Source organism: Mesoplodon bidens (genome assembly GCF_964165515.1).
Source record: "Mesoplodon bidens genome assembly, chromosome: 17".
Taxonomy (NCBI): Eukaryota; Metazoa; Chordata; class Mammalia; order Artiodactyla; family Ziphiidae; genus Mesoplodon; species Mesoplodon bidens.
The window spans coordinates 63,391,515-63,409,749 of NC_138174.1; the positions used below are offsets into that span (position 1 = coordinate 63,391,515).

The 18,235-nt window shown below is 46.4% G+C and overlaps 1 pseudogene across 1 annotated transcript in view; it reads left to right on the forward strand.

Annotated features, from left to right (window-relative positions):
- The first annotated feature begins 4,351 nt into the window (after nucleotides 1-4,351).
- LOC308605044 (ATP-binding cassette sub-family C member 4-like) overlaps nucleotides 4,352-18,235 on the forward strand; it is a 112,540-nt pseudogene continuing 98,656 nt past the window's right edge. The window contains exons 1-4 of the transcript XR_014017928.1: nucleotides 4,352-4,465; nucleotides 4,835-5,029; nucleotides 13,016-13,110; nucleotides 13,337-13,423. The product of XR_014017928.1 is annotated as an ATP-binding cassette sub-family C member 4-like (transcript). The remainder of the gene's footprint in view (nucleotides 4,466-4,834; nucleotides 5,030-13,015; nucleotides 13,111-13,336; nucleotides 13,424-18,235) is intronic.

An 18,235-nucleotide genomic window follows, 5' to 3' on the forward strand; every position in this document is an offset into this window, starting at 1 on the left:
TTTTCTGTAGACTTTTCTGTTACCTGATGAGATATCACCGTGCAACCCTCAGCTGCCATCAGATGGTAAAACCAGAGTGGACGTGCAAGATTTCACTGCTTTTTGGGATGAGGTAACAAATTCTTCATTCTAAGATCTTGACTGCTAACAGACAACTGAAGACATAGATTTATCAGAGAATTTTCAGATTTTACACATGTTGTAAAGTGTGACTTGCTCATTTACTGAAAGTATGTTATAAAAATTCTCAAAATCAGGAATAGGTTTGCAACTACCGGAGATTAAGTATAAAATCAGCCTAAGACGTTTGACATGTTGCTCTCTATCTCATTTTCAGGAGCGCTTTCAAAGTATTAGCACATTTTGACCTTAAAGTCTATATGTTTGTAATGTTATAATTTATATTGATTGTAGAGGAAAAATGCTGCAGTATGGAATGGGTTAACTAACAAATATACAACCAGTTGTTACAGACCAGAGGCTTCGGGGAGTCAGTGTACATGTTTGGCCTTGGTTTCTCAGATCATCTTATTACATATGGAGTGACGCCGTGGATCTTCATACGGATCTTTGCTGTGGGGCAGGGTGGGGATCCCCATCCTAAGCTTCTCGATGGTTCTGGCTACTTTGGTGGCAGCCAGGGACGGGGAGGTGGCAGCAGGAGGGCACAGTGAGCACCAGTGATTCCCAGTTGAAGGGCTGCACCGTGTGGCAAGCTGACAGGGAGAACTGGCCGTTTCCCAACACTTGGTTTATTTATGGCGTTCAGGCAAACAGGAAACAGAGCAGGGTCCGCTCTCAAGAAGTTGTCAGTATTGCACACCCTGTGCAGCCCCTTTACCGACGACTGAAACGCTCCCCCTGCCCCGTGGTTCCATGGTCCTCTGTCCACATGGATCTACCTCCAGCGTGGTATTTCTCATAATGCACATTTATGGAAAGCGTCATTAAAGTGCCATTATAAAGGCGACTCTGTGTGAATGCTAACACGTACTTTGAATGACCCATTACCAAATTTCTTTTGTACCAAACTATGTAGCATTTAAAAATGAGCTCCTTTGTTCTTCTTTCAAGACCTTAGTAACATGTTCTCAGACTTCTGGGCAACGTGCATTATGCTACAGAACACCCTATTCTGTTGTCCTGGCCTTGCCTATGGAAGGATTCTGCTCCACGCTGGGGTCATTAGTAATTAGGACCTGTCAGCTTAGGTCATGGGTGAGAGAGCCCTCGGAGGGGGAGGGGCACAGTCATTGGAGGTTTTGGGGAGAAGCTGCTTCTGAATGAAGGGCATGCTGGGTTGGGAGGCAGGAGATAGACATGAGCTCTGTAACCTGCTCTGCTATACAGCCAGGTGGGCAGGTGGGGGAGGTTTTCGGGGACCCAGGTCTCATTCATGAAATGATGGGACTTGGTCTCAGTCTTGAAGCGTTAAAATAAATGGTCCTGTGAGGGCTTCCCTGGTGGCGCAGTGGTTGAGAGTCCGCCTGCCGATGCAGGGGACACGGGTTCATGCCCCGGTCCGGGAAGATCTCACATGCCGGAGCGGCTGGGCCCGTGAGCCATGGCCACTGAGCCTGCGCGTCCGGAGCCTGTGCTCCGCAACGGGAGAGGCCACAACAGTGAGAGGCCCGCGTACCGGGAAAAAAATAAATAAATAAATAAATAAATGGTCCTGTGAGAGCCTCCAAATCTCCACGGGGCAGGGATTTCAAACGGTCTCTGCTACAGAGTGGGGCTCAGCTGATGATCAGATGATCATCCCTCAGACGGTCCTTGTTGAGTCAGTGTCCCCTGAGCCTGGATAATCAGGGGACAGTCCCTGGTACCCCTGGGCTGTCGAGTGCTGCCCCCTTCTGGTCACGGCGGAGCAGTGCCCGATCCTGAAGCCTGAACAGGGAGGGAACTGTGTCTGACCCTGACACACTGTGAGGGGTTGCAACGGGAAGCTGATGTTTGTATGTGGCTCATTGTTTTGTTGTCATAACCGAGTGAAAGGTAGTAAAGTAGGAACCCTAGGTGTCAGACAGGAAGAAAGGAATGGAGAAGCTTAAAAACTGTTTCTCATGTATTAAAATCTAGCCTCTTATTGATAGATTTGTAATACCTATAAAATCTGGGGCTAGTTTTTTTGGTGATGAAAAATAATTGTCTTTTTTTTTTAGTATGTGAATGTTTTATAATTAGTTTAGTTCTTTCCAGCAACATTTTTCATTTTGAAGATTATCCAGACTCTGCCTTGCGATCCTTTGGGCATTTTACGAATCAAGTGTAACCACTCTTTTTTTCTTTTTAAACATTAGCAGTTACTGACAATTTTCTTAACACATGCATACACTCTTATGTCTCTCAGGAATACTACCTGTGATTGGCATGATGAGTACTTTGTCCTTCTCCCTTGCATTGGGTTGTGTGCTGTTGCATGTATCTTCATGTTTTTTGTTTTTCTTAGAGTAGAAGTACTTTATTGCCCCTGTTTAGCCAGGACAGGTAATGCATGAAACATGTATAAATATGAGGCTTTATCACTCTGACCCATGATGTCATAATTAATTTTTTTAATAGAGTTCTTTTTATTAATTAATTTATTCATTTATATTTGGCTGTGTTGGGTCCCCTGCATTGGCAGGTGGATTCTTAACCACTACGCCACCAGGGAAGTCCCTGTAATTAATTTCTTTATTCCCCATTTTTTTTTTCTGTTGGTGTTAAATTAGAACTCTCGTGAAATTAGAGCTTTAACCGTTATTTCTAAGAGTTAATTTACCAAGAGTGACTTTATCATATAAAGTGCCTCTTTGCGTGCTGAGCATTACTGAGATTCATTCTTTTCTTTCTTTCTTTTTTTTTTTTTTTTTTTGCGCTACGCAGGCCTCTCACCGCTGTGGTCTCTCCCGTTGCGGAGCACAGGCTCCGGACGCGCAGGCTCAGCGGCCATGGCTCACGGGCCCAGCCGCTCCGCAGCATGTGGGATCTTCCCGGACCGGGTCACGAACCCGTGTCCCCTGCATCGGCAGGCGGACTCCCAACCACTGCGCCACCAGGGAAGCCCGAGATTCATTCTTTATCAAATGAAAATGGAGCGATTAGTGGAGATTTCAAATTATTTATTAGTAGAGGGCCAGGCATGTATGCACTTATGCTGCCACCTTGTGGAGATGAATGAAATAGACAGTTAAAACCAAGGGTCATAATGAAAACTTACAAATGATAAAAAACCTCATACTGAATATTCTATTAAGTACCTTATTTTTTTTTTTTTTTTTTTTTTTTTTTTTTTTTTTTTTGCGGTATGCGGGCTTCTCTCTGTTGTGGCCTCTCCCGTTGCGGAGCACAGGCTCCGGATGCGCAGGCTCAGCGGCCATGGCTCACGGGCCTAGCCGCTCTGCGGCATGTGGGATCTTCCCAGACCGGGGCATGAACCCATGTCCCCTGCATCGGCAGGCGGATTCTCAACCACTGCACCACCAGGGAAGCCCTAAGTACCTTATTTTAATAAGCTAGTAAGCACGTTGTGTTTTCCTTCCTGGTGCTTCATGTTACACAGTGGGAACTGCTTGTCTGGACTTTGGACGTCTCAGTGAAGGGAGTTATTTATGTGACAGCTGTTCAGGACAGAATGAGACAATGGGGACTCCTTTCTGTCACAGTGGTCCCTCCAGGAGGTCTGGAGGTTGTGATGGCTCTTCCGGGAAGCTTGGAGCATTTCCTCATGTGACTTGACTTGATCAGTACACGTGTAGTGAATGTGCAGCCATGTGCTGGAGCTAAAGATACAGATGTGATCAAGACCCAGACACCTCTGCCCTCCAGAGGCAGCCATGTTCTGGGGCGAGACAGATATGCAGGCAGATTATTTCGGCCCAGTGTGGTTGAGCGCTGTGATGCTGCGGACACAGACACGCCACGTGTGTGTGTTGCAAGAGATTTTAAGAACATGTGCACATGCACTTAGTCTCCTGTGTTCTGTACAACAAAATACAGAAATCTAAATGTGGGATGTGTACACAAGAGGGTGATGTGTACACAAGAGGGTGATGACGTCCTTTGTGATGGACTTTTGCTCTTTGGACACAACTCACTTCAGAGTTCTTTTAATAATTTTGGATATATTCTTCACACAGATTTTTTTTTTTTTTTTTTTTTTTTTCAGTACGCGGGCCTCTCAGTGTTGTGGCCTCTCCCGCTGCAGAGCACAGGCTCCGGACATGCAGGCTCAGCGGCCATGGCTCACGGGCCCAGCCGCTCTGCAGCATGTGGGATCCTCCCGGACCGGGGCACGAACCCGTGTCCCCTGCATCGGCAGGTGGACTCTCAACCACTGGGCCACCAGGGAAAGCCCCCCACACAGCGTTTTAAGAGCAAGTATTTGTCAAGTAAAGGATACCCGGATGCAAGAACAGCTGCATTAACCATCAGATACATGAAATCCACGTCCTGCTGGGCTGCTCTGCTAGTGAAGAAGGTTAAACATTCTTAACTAGTCTTTGCTGAATATGCACTTCATTGGGGCGAACCTCTTGGGCAGAGTAGATTGTTATTCTATTAATAATCCTTATCAACCATTAGTTTACGTTGACCAGTAGTGTTATTTTTCCATTTTTTTTGTCCCGACTGCCTTAATCCTATTCTAAACGAAAGGGTTTAGAATACTGTACTTAATCCTATTCCTTTAGAATAAGATTCTAAATGAAAGGGTTTAGATTCTTATTTTTTCGTTATTCTTAAGGAAAAGGTCCTATAACGATAGGACCCAGGGTGGGGACAGGTGTTCTGCGGGCGTGTCCGTCCTGAGTGCCGCCTGTTCATGCGTGTGTGTTGCCATCTGTTTCAGTCGTCACTGTTGAGTGCTGTGCTGGGGGAGCTGTCCCCGAGTCAGGGACTGGTCAGCGTGCACGGGAGGATCGCATATGTTTCTCAGCAGCCCTGGGTGTTTTCAGGAACTCTGAGGAGTAATATTCTATTTGGGAAAAAATATGAAAAAGAACGATATGAAATTCAAGTAATAAAGGCTTGTGCTTTGGAAAAGGTGAGTCATGACGTTTGAGTTGCATATACTCAAATTTCAAATAATGAGAGCGTTGATTTAAACTACAAGGTTTGTTAAAAGTTTCTTTCAAATTTTGAAGAATCTTTTTTTTTTTTTTTTTTGCGGTACGCGGGCCTCTCACTGTTGTGGCCTTTCCCGTTGTGGAGCACAGGCTCCGGACGCGCAGGCTCAGCGGCCATGGCTCACGGGCCCAGACGCTCCGCGGCATGTGGGATCTTCCCGGACCGGAGCACGAACCCGTGTCCCCTGCATTGGCAGGCGGACTCTCAACCACTGCGCACCAGGGAAGCCCTGAAAGATCTTTTAATGTTGTTTAATACTTTAATCTCGTCTTCTGGGTAAATATGCACACATGTATGTCACTATTTGAATCCTGATGGGATGACGACAATCACAGAATGTCTTTTTTGGGGAGGGAGTTGTTTCACTTTGTGAAGTTTTATTCGCTTTTAACTTCTCTTTTTAATGGGCAATTACAAAAATTTGTAAAAATAGAGAGCACAGTGTAATGAATACTCATGAACCCACCCCCAGCTTCAGCCAGGATCAGCTCGTGGCCAGTCTTGCTGCATCTTTACCCCTGCCCACTGCCAGCCCCACTCCCACCCCAAATTATTCTGAAGCAGATCCTAGACCTCAGATTAGTTCATCTGTAAACATTTCACTAGTTTTCTCTAAAAGATAGGAAAGCCTTTGGAAAAAAGTCGCCACGTTATTACACCTGAACAGTAACCAAAATTCCTGAATATCATCAACCTTCTAGTCCGTGTTTGCATGTTGTTAATCATCTCACTGGGAAATCTCATTCACTGGTGGTTTGAATCAGGCTCCACATAAGGTCTGCCCCCTGCGCTTGGTTGATGCCTCCTCCTTCCCTTTCAGTCTGTAGGTTTCCCTCTCCACTTCAGTTTTGACTTGTATTTTATTATTTAAGGAAAGCTGAACGCTTTAAAATTCCTTCTTAATATTGCATTGTTTCACTGGGGGAAAGGTTGTTTTCACAAATGGCATTGAGTTTCACAGAAAATGGCAACTGAAACATTTAACTCTGTTGGGATTTAAATGAACTTAGTGAATGAATGACGAAAACTGAACTTATCTGATAGGAGAATGTAATTTGGCAAAAAGAAAGAAAAATGTAAATACTGATAAATACTATGTTACTCTCTTGGATTATAAAAATCAGTGAATAATAGCATTAAAGGGTTCCCCCGGGGTCTGTTCAGTGCATTCTGGACATCTGACTGCCCTTTTATGCTGTGAGGAAAAGGCTGGGACAGGCTTTCAAGGGCGTGGTGTTGAGGGCTCCAAACCTGCCGCTTTGTGAGGAAAGAGTAATTCTGCTTGACAATGGCTTGAACATCATAGATTGCATCCGTTGATGTGGACAAAACAGAATTGCTTGCTCGTTTAATGGGCTTCTATTTCTTTCTCCCAGGTTATTGTTAATGGGAGATTGTGCATTTGCAGAAGTGACATCAAGTTAGCAGTGATGAGCTAGATTTTTATTAAGAGGTATATATATTGTGGAAGAAAAGAAGGAGGAAAGCAAATGTGTAACAGTGAGAACAGTAGTTGCCATCTATTCAGAGTCCACGTGCAAATCATTTTTCTATCTCTCACAGACGCTCATGCGCACACATAAAAAGTATATGGGTTGGGCTTCCCTGGTGGTGCAGTGGTTGGGAGTCCACCTGCTGATGCAGGGGACACAGGTTCGTGCCCCGGTCCGGGAGGATCCCACGTGCCACGGAGCGGCTGGGCCCGTGAGCCATGGCCGCTGAGCCTGCGCGTCCGGAGCCTGTGCTCCACAACGGGACAGGCCATGACAGTGAGAGGCCCGTGTACCGAAAAAAAAAAAAAAAAAAAAAGAAAAGTATATGGGTTATTAATTTTTTGTGAGTGTCCTCGATGTTACCATCCTCACTTTATAGTTGGTAAAGCTGAGGCTTGGAGAGATGAAACAGCTTTCCTCAACATTTGCACCTCACGTTCAATCTTTTCCTGCATGACTCTAGACTCCATGCTTTTCCACGGTGTCAGCTGCCTCTCAAATGAAGAAATGTAAAAAAAGGAACTTTTTAAAAAGCGGGTGATGGATGAAGGTAAGGTTGAATGTGGAATAAGCAGATCTCAGGCATTTCCTCTTTACCTTAATCACGTCCAGCTCCTGATTCCCAGATCATACTCCAGAGACCCAGGCCAGTGTGTGGGTGTTTCTTTCATGACCTTGCCTTTCTGGTGAAGCTCAGCCCTGTCTTTCCCCGCAACATTGAGCATCTCTGGAGAAAAGCAGGTGTTGAGATAGTGGCTGCCATTCAGCGTTCTCCCCGGTGGCTGAGGCTTTGCCCCAGCCCCGTGGGGTGATGGGACCAGTGACTCGGGCCGTGTTTTGGGACTTCACCCACCCTCGGGTGTCCCCGTGGCACAGACTCTGGTGGGAAGGGGCCCCTGCGGGATTGGGCTGCACAGCGATTCTTCTGCACGTGACGTGAGGTTTACGCACACGGACTGCCCTCCTGTTGTGCTGCGTGGTCGGGACGTAGAGTTGGGGCCCTCGTGCCCATTCCCTCCTTGGCAGGAGGGGAGGCCCAGGGCGGAGAAGGAGCGCAGAGCGGAGTCCTGGCCCCGGCGTTGTCACTTGCCTGCTGTCAGTTTGGACACGTCCTGTTTCCTGCCTGGGCCTCTGACGTCTCTGCAGCAAAATGAGGGCCTTGGGTCAGAGGGTTTCCAAGAGGTTTTGCTGCTGCTCTGAAATGTCGTCCATGACTCTGATTAGCAAGGTCTTTACGACGACACCTGGGAACCACTTAATGAGTAATGAGATCCTCTGCTTGTCTCCTTCTGGAATCCCTGTGTCAGCGGATGGACATTAGACAGTCACAGATAATAGTGGTATTCTGGAATTATTTTGGCCTGTAGATACAGAGACTGCACAGGTAGTAGAAAAGCCTTGGCCTTTGGAGAGAAACAGTCTTGGGTGGTAACTGCAGGTATTTGTCTGTTTCCTCTCTTATTAAATGGGGGAGGTGTGGGATTACTGTAAAGGCTACAGGCAGTGCCTATAAAATGCAAATATGCCAGGTTTTTAGTAAATGGTAGCTATTGTTACTCTTATAGCCCTTTTTTGTACATCCATACATATGTACATAGGTACATATAAATATAATAAAGGTTTCTCCTTACAGATCTCCTTATCTCCCACTTCCCCCAAATCCTGAGGAAAAAAACAGAAAAACAACATTTCTTGTATTACATATGTTAATAATAACATAGATGTATTATACTAGGTCTAGTTAATGTAATTACATATGTTAATAATAATAATGCATTATACTATATCTAATTGAAGTAAACAAAGTTCATTGAGCTGAAAACTTTTCTGTAACAAAATAGAGAGATAAGATGTAATCACATTTGGCAACATCGATTCAGGCTGATGACATCAACTCCAAGGCCCAGGAGTCAGAAGGCTCAGGGATTGGGTCTCAGTGTCTCTCTGTGTTTCAGGTATGTGATTTTGGTTGATTGTCTGAACCTTACAAGCCTGTTTCTTCATTTGTAAAGTGGAGATAATAATACTGTCAACCTCACAAGGTTGTTTTGAGGATGAAGTGCAGTAATGATTCTAAAGCACCTGATTGCTAAGGATGTAACAAGCACTCTATAAATGTTAGAGTGATTTGGAAAATAAATTAGCTATTAATTATAAGCTCAGCTAGTTTTTGGCAGAATCACATCCATAAAATGTGACATGTAAGAAGGAAGGTATCTGAGTATTTAACTTCCATTTTTGAGTTGATATTTATATAGGTGCTCGACACATAGTACATTATATAAATCAACAATAAAAATATTCTGTTACCATCACATAAGTAATATAGTATGTCATATTTGTCTGCATATTATCTTCAGCCACTTGAAGGCTCTTAAAAAGTTTCAGGCAATACATGTTTAAAGGCATCACAGTGATAAATTCTCGTTTAATATTTTCTCACATAGATCGCTTGAATTTACAACCCCCTCTTGGGTGCCCACAAGCTTGTACCTTTATTTCATATTTACCATATTCCTGCCAACTTGGACATTTTAAGATTGCCTTGACAGTCGCAGAATAGTAAGTTTATTGATAGTTCCTTATCTAGGTATAGAGGCCTTCGAGTCTTGAATTAGTTTAGTATTGCCTTCATTTCAAATATACTTTTCAGTCACCACTTGGATAGCATGATGTGGAAGAGCAGAAGGCTATGAACTGCCATGAGCTTGGTTCAGATTCCAACTCTTCTGTTTAAAAGCTGACAGTCCTCAGACCAACGATGTAACCTCACTGAGTCTCAGTTTCCTCATCTGTGAAATGGGGCCAGTACTTACTGTGCAGCTTGTTGTGAGGATTAGAGATAATCAGTACCAGGGTTCAGAACAGTGCTTGGTGCACAGATCTTACCCTCCAGGAGCTGAGAGAAGGTCCTTCATGAAAGATGCAAACAAAGCCTTAGGAACCCAGCAGGAAAAGAGACGACTCCAGGATGGTTTCATGGAAGAGTGTGTTTGGGCTGAGCCTGGAAAGATGGGCAGGATATTGACAGGCTGTGAGAGGAGGGGCAATTCCAGATGGAAGAAAAACTGTGAAGAAAGGCAGGGGCCTCCTGCTGTTGGACTCTGGAAGCCAGCCCTCCTCTGCCAGGACCTCACATCCGTTCCTCATCAAATATTTCCACAGTCTGCTCCGTGATGTTTCTACTGTAAGTCTCCACCATCGCTGAAGGGCCCTTGATGTGCTTCAGGATGGGTGGCATCAAACCAGCATCGCCATTTCCTTGTGTTTCTCTAGTTTATGTACTGCTTTTCAGTGAAAATTGGTGAAATTTAACTGAAAGGTAACAATTCCTCCAGTGGGAGGAACTGTAATATATGCTCAACTCAGGCTTTTCCCTTTAACCTAATTGGAAAATGGTGGCTGGGAAATTAGCCTGACTTGGATTTTACTTCAAATCCTTTGAAATGGTTTTCCCATTTGGGGCTGGTCCATAAATAATTTGCAGAGTAAATAACACACTTGAAGTCCTACTACCAGACTCAGCCTGTTTCTTATGCCTAACTGTGCTAAATGAAAGAGTGGATTTAAGTGCCTTTTCTAGAATGTGGTTAAGATTGCTGTGCTATAGCTTGGTGCAATTTTGAGAAGGAAACCAAAATGACATAAAATCAAGGCATAAAATCTAAGTGGAACAATTTGCAAGGACTGTCAACAGTGAAACGGAGGCTAAGTAACTGTGTGTGCGCATGTGTGTGTGTATTTAAGGCTGGAAGCCTATCTTAAAATGGCTCATTGTTTTTCGTGAAAACCAAAAGCAAGAGATGGTATAAACTTTTGAGCCTAACAAAGAAATAATGTAAAATAATGATGCATTTTCACGACAGAGCAATTGCTGCCTTCATTTGATGCAACCCAGTGAGGGTGCAGGGAACCTCTGTGTGCCTGTGTGTCTTTCTGGCTGTCAGGGAGGCTTATGATGGAGATAGTATTTCTCTTCTTCTTAGGGTCATGTGATTTCCCTGTTGTGATTCACACTGTGAATGGGGTCCCACTGTTGGTTTGATGAGAAAATAGGGATAAGTCACCAATAGTAAGTTACAATCAATTCATGTCCTTTTTCCACTTACAGAGGGTGTTCAAACACTTCTTTTTTTTTAAACATCTTTATTGGAGTATTATTGCTTTACAGTGGTGTGTTAGTTTCTGCTGTATAACAAAGTGAATCAGCTATATGTATACATATGTCCCCATACCCCTCCCTCTTGCGTCTCCCTCCCACCCTCCCTATCCTACCCCTCTGGGTGGTCACAAAGCACGGAGCTGATCTCCCTGTGCTATGCGGCTGCTTCCCACTAGCTATCTGTTTTATATTTGGTAGTGTATATATGTCCATGCCACTCTCTCACTTTGTCCCAGCTTACCCTTCCCCCTCCCCGTGTCCTCACGTCCAGGACAGGAATAAAGATGTAGAGAATGGACTTGAGGACATACACTTCTTTTGATTCTCACAGCATCCCTTGAGTTTACTGACTCTTGTTTCTGCAGCACATTCTGTAGAAGAGGAAAATGAGACTCAGGGAGATCAAACGACTTGTTTTTCATGGAGACCCCAGTGTGCCACTTGCTTTCTCCCCAAATTTGCTGAAGTAGAGACCAAGAAATGAGGGCTTCATCTGCAGAAAGATAGTGCTGTGTATCCTAGGTTGATGCCTGAGGAGTTTAGTAGATGACAAACTCCCCATAAGCTCTGCTTGTCTATGCCATGTTCTGTCCAGTGATAATGATAGGCAATCTAAGTAAAGGTTTCTAATATAACACTGTATGACTTAAATCTGGTTGTTATCTTGTCATTTGGGGGACGTTCTTGTCATCTTTTCTTTTTTTCCCAGGTACTCTGATTGGTCTACTTACTTCTTAAATAATATTCAAATATAACTTTTGATAGATTCCCAGATCCTCAAGTCAAAACTTCATATCCTTCTTAAATCTGAGTGTTTCTTGCTTCCACGGACAGGCACTTACTTAGTCCAGCTGATCTGCTTGGTGTCCCTCGAGCACACTGTCTCCTTTGCTTTTGTGTTTCCTGCCCAGCCTGCTCTTTCTGCTCCCATTTCTTGTATAGACCTTGTCTGTCACTGTCCATATGCCTTAAGTATCACTGTGAAGACAGAGGTCAGGTGTTATCCCTTCTCTGAAAGTGGGAAGATGAGGCTGAGATCAGCAAGATGTCCAGTTTAAGACACACTTATTCCTTGATAAAAAAGAGTCCTGTGCCTTCACCAGCCTGGGACACCAGCCCTCACACTTGTGCCTCTAGCACAGACCTTCCCACTTGCATATCCAGCTGCACTGTGACATCACCAAGAGGTCGTCTCAGCTCGTCCACAAGCGAAGTCTCCTCAACCTGCGTCCACCATCTTCCCCAGCTCAGTACACGGAGACCCTGGTCTTCCCCTTCCTCACGCCCCACACAGCACAGGCGTCCTCTTCTCTTGCCACCCACACCCGTCCCATCAGCAGGCCTTAGAGACTCCACTTTCCCAACGTGTGTGGAGCGTGTGACCCCGTCTCTCCGTGCTCCCTTCTCCCGCTCTGGTCCTGGCTGCCGTCACCACTCACCTAGGTTATTGCCGTGGCCTCCTAACTGGTATCCTCTCTCACCCTCCCCCCTTTCTGCCTGTCCTCCACAAAGATGCAGGAGTGATTCCTTAAAAGCCTCAGACCATGTCAGGCCCCCCATTCCCCTCCCCCTGTTACTGGGCTGAAACCAGGGCTCCTCCTGCCCTGTCTCTGCCCTCTTTCTCCTCATTCTCACTCTGCTTCTGCTCTCCTGGCCTCCTTGCTTGTCCCGGGACACCTTGGCCACCTGCCCCATAGCCTTTGTACTCGCTCATTCCTCTGTGTGGAGCTCCCTCTCCAGGTTTGTGTAAGCCCCTCCACCCTCCAACAGATCTGCTCAAACCCCCTCTGAACAGAGCCCTTTCTGACCCCAGTAGTGACTCACTTTCCCTCTTTTACTCCCTATCCCCCTAAGCCGGCTTCCTTTTTCTTCTAGTCGGTAGTACTTGTGCTCATGTTAATTTTCCATATTGTCTCTCTCCCATCACGGAAAGAAACTCTAGGGACTTTGTTTCCTCTTGGCTGAATTCCTTGTGCCCAGAACAATGCCTGGTATATAGTCGATCCTCAATAAATGTGTGTCAAAATAGTCAACTGCCTAAATACTGTGAAAAGCTACAGAATGAAAAAAAATGAAAAGCCCTGAGGTTTTTTTTTAATGTTTAAGGTTACAATTTAGTCACTATAAAATATACCCATTGCTGTTGATCACATACTTGTATAAAGAACTGATGCTAAAAAGGTTAGCATGACAAGAGGAGAGCACATTTGAAATCTTTCTCTTTTTCCCCCTTTCTGTCTCCATGTAGGATTTACAGCTTTTGGAGGATGGAGACCTAACTGTGATAGGAGACCGGGGGACCACGCTGAGCGGAGGGCAGAAAGCCCGGGTCAACCTCGCGAGGTAAAGGGCGTTTCCATTGCCATCCTGCCCCTCCCTCCCCCATGGCTCCTGGTGGACGTGAGCACGTAGACCCCGCTCACCGGGTGGGCCTGTGTGAAGCAGGGTCTTGGCCCTTTTCCCTGGGCTCTTGGAATGAATAGTGATTTGTTGGGCACCATCTTGATTCAAAGACGGGACCCGGGAAGCTGGAAGCGTTCTTCTCCTGACGTCTCTCTACGTTTCCTAGAGCCGTGTATCAGGATGCAGACATCTACCTCCTGGACGATCCGCTCAGCGCAGTAGATGCAGAAGTGAGCAGGCACCTGTTTGAACTGTGAGTTTTTTGCTCCTGTTTTCTGTCATTTCTGCTTTCCGAGAACCCTGTGGAGATCAGGGAAGAGAGCTCAGGAAAGCGCTTGTGCTTCAGGAGACTCCGCTTGTTCTGCACTGGGGTCTGCTCTTCCCTCCCTTCCCTCCACGGAAGATCCATCCTAGAGAAATTTGCATAATGATGAGGTCAAGACAGGAAAATGCAGAAGGAGCTTCCAGGGTGTGGAGGCCAGTGGAGGCCATGCTTTAGGCAGTAGAGGGGCAGATGGCAGATCTCCCTGCTGCTTGCAGTGAATCACCACCAGACACTGGATGGATGCAGACCCCAGCAGTAAGAAAGATGGTGTATGGATTTCAAATCGGAGAGTGGGACTCGGTAACCTGGTACTTGGCTGCCGGTCCTTTGACTCCATCATTTGTTGAAGGCACGTCAGAAGTGAAGTTTCCAGTACTGACATAGGGCTTCTGTGGAAAGGCCTTGTTGGTTTACGCTTATTATTATTTTGGTTTGGAAATACTTAATACAGTCTAGAATTTAATAATGAGTTATTCCACATCTAAGTATGACTTCAGATATTTAACATTGCTTCATGGATGCTTACTAGAATTAATAATTAGACCCACAGTGTACGGTTAACTTGAATTTGTAACTGGGTATCTAGAATCTGGCTGAAATCCTGACTTTCACTTTGAGTTTCCGGAATGTGTTGTCAGGGGCTCTTGTTTGGCCACGGAACCCCTGAAGCAGAACAGCTCTGATGCTTTTCTGTGTATAATGTGTCCTAACACACGCTGACTGAGGCCTCTGTGGAGTCCAGACTGGCCTCTTTGAAAGCCTTGTGGACTTGCTTTTTGTGAAACGGCACCCACACCTACCCCACGGGTAGTTGCCTTGCTGTTGTGCACCTTGTTAAAGCCAGCGAGCCCTTCCAGCTGCACTTATTAAAGCCCTACTGTGTGCACAGAGATCCATGCCCTTACAGATGTTGCACACAACCTCTTAGTGTACAGAGGAGAACAGTGAGCCAGGAGAGAGGAAGGACCCACACGGGGCAGGATAAGGGAGACTGAGACGTTCAGCTCTCATTTCTGCCTCTAAGGAATCTGTCTCTATGGAGCTTGTTAAGACGGATGCCTGGGAAAAGTTCAGCAGAGTCGCGGTTTAGAGGGTTTGGATATAGGATGGTAAATGCTAAGTGGAAGTAGAAGTGGGCAGCTGTAGGCTTTCAGGCGAAGTTGGAAAGCTCCCTGTGCACTGGCCTTAGCGGGAAGTGCCCTGTGGGCCTGCAGGCTGGAAGGGTTTGTGGAGGCTGAGCATAGGATTCAGTTCCTTTTGCTAAAGGAATAGTAGAAGCACAGGTGTGGAGGTAGGAAGAAGCAAGGCTGTGAGAAGAACAGCAGGCACGTCCTCAACTGGAGGATGCAGGTCGTACGGCAGAGAGAAGCTATTTGAAATTCTCGTTGTCAGTTCCTCTTAGTTTGCTAGGGCTCTGTCTGTCCAGGCTGCTCTCACAGGAGACCATAGACTGGGTGGCTTATAAATAACAGAAATTTATGTCTCAGTTCTGGAGGCTGGGAAGGTCTGAGGTCAGGGTGCTGGTAGATTTGGTGTCTGGTGAGGGCCCGATTCCTGTGTCTTCTTATGCTGGGAGGGGTGAAGGAGCTCTGTGGGGTCCCTTTTATAAGGGCACTGATCCCATTCATGCAGGCTCTGCCCTCATGACCTGTTCACCTCCCAACGGCCCCATCTCCAGTACCTTCACAGTGGGGATTAGATTTAATGTGTATGAATTTTGAGGACACAACATTGTCTGTAGCAGGCTGTCACAGACGGGTAGGGGGGAGCTTAAACAATAGAAATTAGTTTTCTCACAGTTCTGGAAGCTAGAAGTCCAAGATCAAGGTGTGGACTTCTGATGGCATCCTCCTCACTGTGTCCTGTCGTTTCCTCTGTTCACGTGCACCCCTGTGTCTCTGTCCTTACGTCTCAGTCTCTTCTTCTAAGGACACCAGTCAGATTGGATTAGCCCCACCCTAATTAAGAATAACAATTACCTCTTTAAAGGCCCTGACACCAAATTCTAAGGTACTGGCAGCTACGGTGTCAACAAGTGAATTTGGGGAGACATGATTGATTTACAGCCTGTCCAGAATAGCAAAGTAGAGGGCGTCCCTGGTGGCGCAGTGGTTGAGAGTCCGCCTGCCGATGCAGGGGACGCGGGTTCGTGCCCCAGTCCGGGAAGATCCCACATGCCGCGGAGCGGCTGGGCCCGTGAGCCATGGCCGCTGGGCCTGTGCGTCCGGAGCCTGTGCTCTGCAACAGGAGAGGCCACTGTGGTGAGAGGCCCGCGTACCGCAAAAAAAAAAGAAAAAAAAAAAAAGTAGAGAGACTTCAGCACAGTCAGCAGTGTGAGAGAGAGACGGGTGAGGCAGCCCTGAGCTCTGGACATGAGGAGCTGGGATTCCACATGCACTAAGCAGGGGTCGGGGGGCAGGTTCCAGCAGAGTCAGTACGTACCTGTGCTTAGTGTTAAGGTGATGAAAGCGCTCTGCAGATGGATCGTGGTGATGGCTGCACAGCAATGTGAGTGTACTTAATGCCACTGAGGTATATGCTTAAAAATGGTTAAAATGGTAAATTTCATGTTACGTATATCTTAACACACACACAAAAAGTGCACAGTAGCATTGAATCTTTCAGCACACGAGAGGGCAGGGCAGCCGACACGTGGCATGGCCTGCAGCTCTCTGATCTGACTGCCTTTCCCACCGTCTCCTGATCGTGACTTGATGAATTTTCCCTTAGAGAAGTGCCTTGTGGCTTGTCACGAGTGCAGTGACAGGCACTGGTGCTGTGGCAGAGGTTCCCCACTCCCACCCTCCCGGGTCTTGAGTAGCTCGGCCTCCCTGTTCCCAGCGCCCTGCCCTGCATTCAGCGATGTCTGTCCCTCCTTCTTGTGCGTGTCTGCTCAAGTTCTCCATCACTCCAAGCACAGTTTCCGCTGGCCATTGCATTCACGTCACAGGAAGGAGAGAGGACGGTGTTCTGATGGCCACGGATCAGCGTGCGTATCACAAAGGCTCTCCCAAGTTCTCTTTCCAGCACAGGAGGTGTTTATAAAGTCCTTTCCAACCTTTTGGATTTAATGACCTTGGATGGACGCTTGATAGAAGCAGCCTTGTTCAGACTGTTGTTTGCTAATCAGAACCACAGTTTTGGGGAAAACTTAGGGCAGGGAGTAGGAAGGCAGTTCAGGAAATCACTCAGCAGCACCTGGAGAATGTTCTCAACGAGTTAGAAAATTGGATGGAACAGTTTGCTATGGAAGATGGTGGTCGTGTCCAAGCTTAGTAATGGGGAGTGTTTTGTATTAAAAGTGAACGAATCGCACTTCTACTTGCCCTTAACAGTTTCCCTGAGTCATGAATCTATAGCCGAGGTTATTAAGGTTTGTGAATTTTCCAACTATACGTTGTAAACCTTAAGTGGATTCTCTCACCTACGGAAGGTTAGAGCCTTAGGTGAACTGATGCAGTCTCACCTGTGTCCAGCGGTGGATCCCGTTTTGGTTCAGAGAGCCCCACGTCGCCAGACCCCCCGGCTCCTGCGTCACCAGCTCTCGGGTCTGTCCTGGTCAGGTGCCCACGCTGCTGTCCACACAGTTCGCCCTCCCTGCTGCAGCCCTTCACAGACTCCCCTCCTGTTCAGGCTGCAGCTCCAGGTCCTCAAACGGAGAACGAGCTTCTTTGCCATCTGCCCCCATCAGCCTTTCCAGTTGGTCCTCACACCCACTCGGCCTTCCAGCCGTGCTGGCTTTGTGACGGGCCCTTTCTCTCACCTGTCTGTCTGTCTGTAGATACGGCTCCCTCTGTGCCAGAGCCGCTGCCTTTCCCTCCTGTTCCTTCAGGGGGAGCCTGTGCCCTTCTGTCTTCCCGCAGCCCTCAGTGGGTTGCACTTGACCATTTATCAGTCCTTCCCACCCGCTATAAGCTGTGAATGCATGAAGGTTCCTTAGCCTAGCATGTTCTGTCCCAGGACCCTTGGACCTGCTGTGCCTTCTTCTAGCGATGTTGCCCCAGATAGTCTCCCGTGTCACCCCCATCTAAGACAGCAGCCCCCCTTGCTTTTCCTTCAGAGCACACATCACGGCCCGATAGTGCATTTTCTGTACTTGTTCAGTGTGTCTTCCTGTACACGGTGCTGAGTAGTGTCTGCTTTTCTGACCTGCAGATGTAGGTCAAGTGCCTGGCACTTCAACAGACCTCTGCTGATTGAAGGAATGAAGGCGGGACTCTGTCTTATTTGTATCCCCTCTACTACAGGGTGTGTCCCCTCTTAACACAGCCCTTATATAGGATTATATGTAGGATTATAGGATCAACACAGCCCTTATATAGGAATAACAGGTAAACAACTGGTTGCTGAATCAATCATTTTTATGGTATGACTTGGAAATCTTTATTCTAAAAACTAGAGAAATAGAGTATTTCCTAGAGATCTGGATAAAATGCATTATTTAGGAAAAATTTAAAGTCATCAACTGATCACTTCATTGTAATTATTTATATTACCTCGTCTGTGATGGAATGTTAGGAAGAAAACATTTTAGAATTTTTGGGTTGCTCCATCTTGGACATAGCAGCCCTTCAGATTTGCTTAACATCCACCTTCAGGGACTGTCGGCAGCTAATTTTGAATTAAGGAGAAACAGTTCCATGAAAAGCTTTAGTACTAAGACTGAAGACGGGTTTACTCAGTTAAGAAACTTAGGTATGAAAAGCTGAACTAACACATGTTGAAGGGAAGAATGAACGC